Genomic DNA, 5851 nt, shown 5'->3' with positions numbered 1-5851 from the left:
GCAGGGGGCCCACGAGGTAGGGGGCGAGCCCAGGGGGGCGCGCCCTCCACCCTCGTGACCGCCTCTTTTGTTCCTTGGAGCAGGGTCCAAGTCTCCTGGATCACGTTTGGTGAGAAAATCACGTTCCCGAAGGTTTCATTCCGTTTGGACTCCGTTTGATATTCCGTTTCTTTGAAATACTGAAATAGGCAAAAAACAGCAATTCTGGGCTGGGCCTCCGGTTAATAGGTTAGTCCAAAAAATAATATAAAAGTGAAAAATAAAGCCCAATATAGTCCAAAACAGTAAATAAAGTAGCATGGAGCAATCAAAAATTATAGATACGTTGGAGACGTATCAAGCATCCCCAAGCTTAATTCCTGCTCGTCCTCGAGTAGGTAAATGATAAAAAGAGAATTTTTAATGCGGAGTGATACTTTGGCATAATTTCAATGTAAATCTTCTTAATTGTGACATGAATATTCAGATCCGAAAGATTCAAGACAAAAGTTCATATTGACACAAAAATAATAATATTTCAAGCATACTAATCAAAGCAATCATGTCTTCTCAAAATAACATGGCAAAAGAAAGTTCATACCTACAAAACCATATAGTTAGGCTATGCTTCATTTTTGTCACACAAAGATGTTCCCAACTTCTATACCCCCGATGACAAGCCAAGAAATTGTTTCATACTTAAATAATCTCAACCTTTTTCAACCTTCACGCAATACATGAGCGTGAGCCATGGATATAGCACTATGGGTGGAATAGAACATGATGATGGGGATTGTGTGGAGAAGACAAAAAAGAGAAAGTCTCACATTGACGAGGATAATCAACGGGCTATGGATGCCGATCAATTGATGTCAACATGAGGAGTAGGGATTGCCGTGCAACGGATGCACTAGAGCTATAAATGAATGCTCAACAAAAGAAAACTAGTGGGTGTGCATCCAACTTGCTTGCTCACGAATACCTAGGGCATTTGAGGAAGCCCATCGTAGAAATATACAAGCCAAGTTCTTATAATGAAAAATTCCCACTAGTATAAAAAGACAACATATGAGACTCACTACACTACAAGGATCCGGGTCTATTGCAACAAAAGTATTTGTCGCAATAAGTACCCAATTGTCGCAACAGGTACCTATTGCCACGACATGGTGTTCGTTGCCAGCCGTTGCGACAGGACACATGGTAATAGGTTATTGCCACAAAAAAGTAAATGTGGCAAGAAAGCGTGCTATTGCAACAACCATGTTGCAAGTTGCCACATTTTTTCTCGTGGCATCGTGCACTTGATGCCACAATTTGGTTTGTCGCAATAGCTTAATGCAACACATAGCGAACCGTGGCGATTTAGCTATTTGTGGCGATAGACATTTGTGGCAATAACCTATACCAACAACTCTTTTTCATGGCACGTGCTCTTTCGTGGCAATAGTCAATTGTGGCAATACCCTATGGCAACAACTCTTGTTTGTGTGGGCATAGTCCTTTCGCCATGAACCCTATGTTTGTGGCAGTAAAGTATGGCAACGACTCTTTAGACGTGGTAATACTAAAATTGCAACATACTCGTTTTGGTGGTGATAAATATATCACAACGGACAGACTATTTGTGGTGAGAGGTTGTAGAGACAATATGAACGTTTCATGGCGAAAGGCCTATTTTAGCAAAACTGAATTCCGTGGCAACAAGTAGTTATCTCAACGGACTGAGTTTTTGTTGTGACAAGTTATTGTGACTATATGAAGTGTTTCATCGCCACAACCTAGTGCTACAAAACAGGCCAGCGTGGCGACTAAGATTTGATACAACCCTAATTTTCGTGGTGCCAACATGTTGCAACCAAACGTAGCTTGTGGTAATAGCCTACTGTAACCAGAAAAAAAATATACATGCATTCAATTACATGATTCAAATAATGCATATATGACATAGATTCATCAAACATCAAAGTTTTCATAGCCAATATCCATCAAAATACAATGTGCCATCCTAATTAAGAGCGAAGATATAAATTGTCCGTTGTCTAGAGTCCATTCCAGCTAAATCTTTGGATCCTGCTATGAAGAAATTAGAAATTTATTTAGCTCTAGTTAATTGAAAATAAAAAATACTTAGTCAAGAAAATAAAGAAACAACACAACGACTAATTAGCAGAAAGATATAACCACTATCATGACAATTGTATAATTACTATATTCGGGCATGCATGGGTATCTTCTTGACAAATTGTCATGACCATAACAGCTAGCAAGCAAATTCTTGTGCCTGTTGTACTACTCCATCAACAATTAGGTGCTATGCAAAAAGAATTGGATAATTTCACAAAAGATTTTATAGTTCAAACACAAGAATAATTACCTAAATTAATCAAACTAAATTTCTCCAAAACAACTACATGCTGGCACAAGTTCACAATTTCTAATGGTGAGAAAACTGTTCTATTTCTGGCTTCCCTACTGTATGTGCTTCAGCAACAAAAAAAGTACAATAGTGCAAGCAAGTAGATGGTTGCACATTATGAAGGCCATTTACGTATCAAATAAAGGCCAACATGAAGACAAACCAAGCTTGTGACTTACCATTACTCGAAACATTCGAGAATTCATTGTTGCAACTTGTATGAGCGTATTTGGAGCAATTACATTATGCGTTGTACCTAGAGTCCCAGTAGTACTAGCGGTTTGTAAAAGAGAATTTTGCAAGTTTGGATTCCTATTTTATTTGCCAGTCCTTTATTAGGCATCTGCAAGTAGAAGTGCACTTTTAGCAACGCAAGTAAGCAAATAAATCTAACAAGTTCGCAAGCATAGACCACCTGATGCGTTTGCGTCTGTTGGATCACCAGCAGGATCTTGCGTTCAATTCATCATTGTGTCCTTCTGTACTTAATATCATAATTTGAGTCAATTTTAGAAGAAATGCGATACTTAAAGCAAGCATAAAAAAGTAACCAGAAAAATATCTATTCAAGTCTATACTGAAGCTATTGTAAGAAAAAATAAGCTAGGCTTCAAAGATTACACATGCAGTAACCTAGCCCGAATGTGGTAAGCAAACTACCAAGGTTAAATAAGCTGAATATGGTAGTATGCTTTAGTATAGGTACATACGCTTTTAAGAAGTCCGGACAGTGGTTCTGGTATTAGCTTGGTAATATTTTACATAGTGAAAAGGAAAACTTGGGACTATTTACACCAAATGTGGGACACTCCAAAATACAAAAATAAATTAGTCGTGGTCGTGGTCGTGGCCGCCATGGCTGTGGTAACCATGGCCGATTCCGTGATGGCATTGACGACAGCAGGTCGACCGTCTCTCAGCTCGGCGTGAGTCCCGCCGCCACCGCTGGCGAGGGGGCATACTGCATCCCCGGGGTTGTTGTAGTGGTGGATCCAAGAATTCAACTTTGGGTGTTAAAAAAATACCCTAACATCAACTCTCTTTTTTCCGTTTCAGCCTACATTTGCTTTAAAAAAATCATTTGTTATTCTTTTACTAATGGAATCAGTCACATCAGGACTGTTCTATGTACAAAGATACATCTCTAAATCCAAACAGAAGCTACACATGAATGCAATTTCAAATTGGAACTTTGGAGGGGATTGGTGAACTCTTGGCTTGCTTAGACTAGTTTATCTGGACTGAAGCTGAGTTGATTAACTCACTCTTCGTACTCTCTGAAGTCTGAACTCAAGCATGTATGCAGTACTTTTTGTCATGTACCTATGCTGGATCCGCCCCTGGGTTGCTGTAGTAGGAAGGTGAGGCTATTGCCTCCCTGCCGGAGGCGAGAGTGACTAGATATGCCTCACAGGAGTATAGACTTGGTTACATACAAATGTGATGCACGGCGGCACTCAGCGTGGTAGTTCTACGACGGAAAGGGGGCACTGCCATGGCCATGTCGTCCACCGCCTCCTGCTGCCCCTCCTCCTTGTCTCCCCATGGCCGCCAAACCAAGATGGTTTGGTCTAAAATGCTTAAACTATAATCTAGTTGGGCTGGAATCTCTAAATGCAGTCTGTACACATTGCTTGCACGTGTCAAATGAGCGATGAATGAACTACTTTTCCAGCACAACAAGCAAACACTACATTAACAATAGAAGAAAGTTTGATTTTACACAAGAAAAGGTTAAAGGTTGAATGTTCAGTGCACACATAATATAACAGTAAAAAAGACACAATTGTAGCATCAGATTGGCAGCAAGATTTTCTTATTCTTGGGCATGGAGAGCTCTATATAAATTGAACCAAGCCAATGAATCAATTTGGCGTAAGCAGGACCAACCCAAAACCATGGCAAAAAAGGGTTGAAAGCTAGCTCAGTTGATGAATTTGTTACAGCTGAAAAAAATAGGGCCTAGACCATCTCTGAAACCAACCATCCCTACATGTACATAGTAAACTGAAACCAAATCCAAGCTACTCCATGGATAGGATATGATAGGATCGTCTTGGAGCAAAGCAAACTAGTTTGTTACCTATAGGAAGGGGGAGGGAAACTAAAACGCTGCAAGGAGGAAGGAAGGGTCGTGGCCTTACCACCGCCGTGGTGCAGGGGCGCCGGAAATGGCTGGCAGTGGCAGATCGAACGAAGCAGGAGGAGAAGGGAGGCCCTGACTGTTCCATGGCGGCGTCCCTGCATCTATCAAGCTGCAACTGCGTGGGGAAGGAAATCAGGGGAGGAGATCAAATCAAATCGAAGAGAAAGGATGGGCGAGGGTTGACCTTGAAGCGCAGCCATGTTTGTGCCCAAGTGGCTCTCATGGCCTCCATCGCCGGATGGTCGATCTGGGATCAGAGGAAGCAGCCTCCCATGTTGACCTCCATCATGGGATCCTTGACGAAGCCCTCTCCTCATCCATGGGAGGAAGCTGGATAGGGAGGAAGAGGACGCCAGTTTTGGCCGTGGCAGATCTGACCGCTGCCCGACCGGCATCAACGGTACCGGCGCCGCGTGCACAAGGTTCGCCTTAAGGGAAGTCCCCGCCTCTGGGGACGAGGTTGTCATCGCGGCGGTTGCGGGACGCATAGGGGCAGATGGCCATGGACGGGGAGGTGGCGGCGACCGTGGATGGGGAGGGGAGGATCTGAAAGAGGAGGACGGCGAGATCAGGGGAGTCGGGGCGGACAAAGGGGAAGGAAGAAGCTGACGGAGATCTACATAGGAGTTGACTGCTTGCTGTTGGATCACGGAAGAGTAGGCGGTCTGGATTTGCGATCTGTGGGTTGGTTCGCTCAACCAATCACATCGCAAGTTCTTCCTCATGCTGAAATGCCACATCAGCACCATCCATCCATCACGGTCCAAATGGTGTATGAGAACGGACCTAATTGTTCGAACCATGATGGGTATGGTGATTGTCCCTCTTTGTTTGTCATGATGGGTCTACCGATTTGGGGTGCCATCATCATGTTGCTTATATATGACGGATTTTGCGACGAACCAGAAAAATCGTCATAAATTATGACAGTTTCTGGCAATGTCATCACAATTTCATCATGGATTAACATGTTTTTTTTGTAATGGGATGACCGGATGAGAGGTACGGGTTCGAGAGAAGGTGCAGAAGCTGTCAGGGAAGAAGAACCAGCAGCTGGTGCGCACGCGGGTGCCGGTAGGTGCGTCACTCGAAGCCGTTTGGGCCATGCTCACCGACTACAAGGGCCTAGCCGGTTTCATCCCCGGCCTCTCCGAGTGCCTCCTCCTCACGCAGCTTTTGCCCACCTGTAGGTGCTACGCTGCACATCTATAAGGAGGAGATTTGGGAGAAAGGAATAACCTAAGGCAGTGTTCGTTCGATGGACTCCGGTCGGTGTGGTTCGTTGTCTCGACACTGACATGACGCCG

General features: G+C 43.6%; 1 long non-coding RNA gene across 3 annotated transcripts; it reads right to left on the bottom strand.

The window, feature by feature from the left end:
* Positions 1–1796: 1796 nt before the first annotated feature.
* On the bottom strand, positions 1797–5234 carry LOC119341263. Of its 3 annotated transcripts, XR_005165005.1 has the most exons (6): positions 5165–5196; positions 4729–5090; positions 4543–4659; positions 2814–2877; positions 2578–2741; positions 1797–2052 (listed from the first exon to the last, which is right to left on the bottom strand). It is a non-coding gene; the product is annotated as an uncharacterized LOC119341263 (long non-coding RNA). The 3 variants fall into 3 exon arrangements; XR_005165006.1 differs by having other exon boundaries at positions 1797–2055; positions 4729–5234; XR_005165004.1 differs by having other exon boundaries at positions 4729–5230.
* Between the last annotated feature and the right edge of the window lie 617 nt (positions 5235–5851).

This window comes from Triticum dicoccoides, chromosome 7B (genome assembly GCF_002162155.2).
Source record: "Triticum dicoccoides isolate Atlit2015 ecotype Zavitan chromosome 7B, WEW_v2.0, whole genome shotgun sequence".
NCBI lineage: Eukaryota > Viridiplantae > Streptophyta > Magnoliopsida > Poales > Poaceae > Triticum > Triticum dicoccoides.
This window is presented reverse-complemented; position numbering and strand designations above follow the sequence as displayed.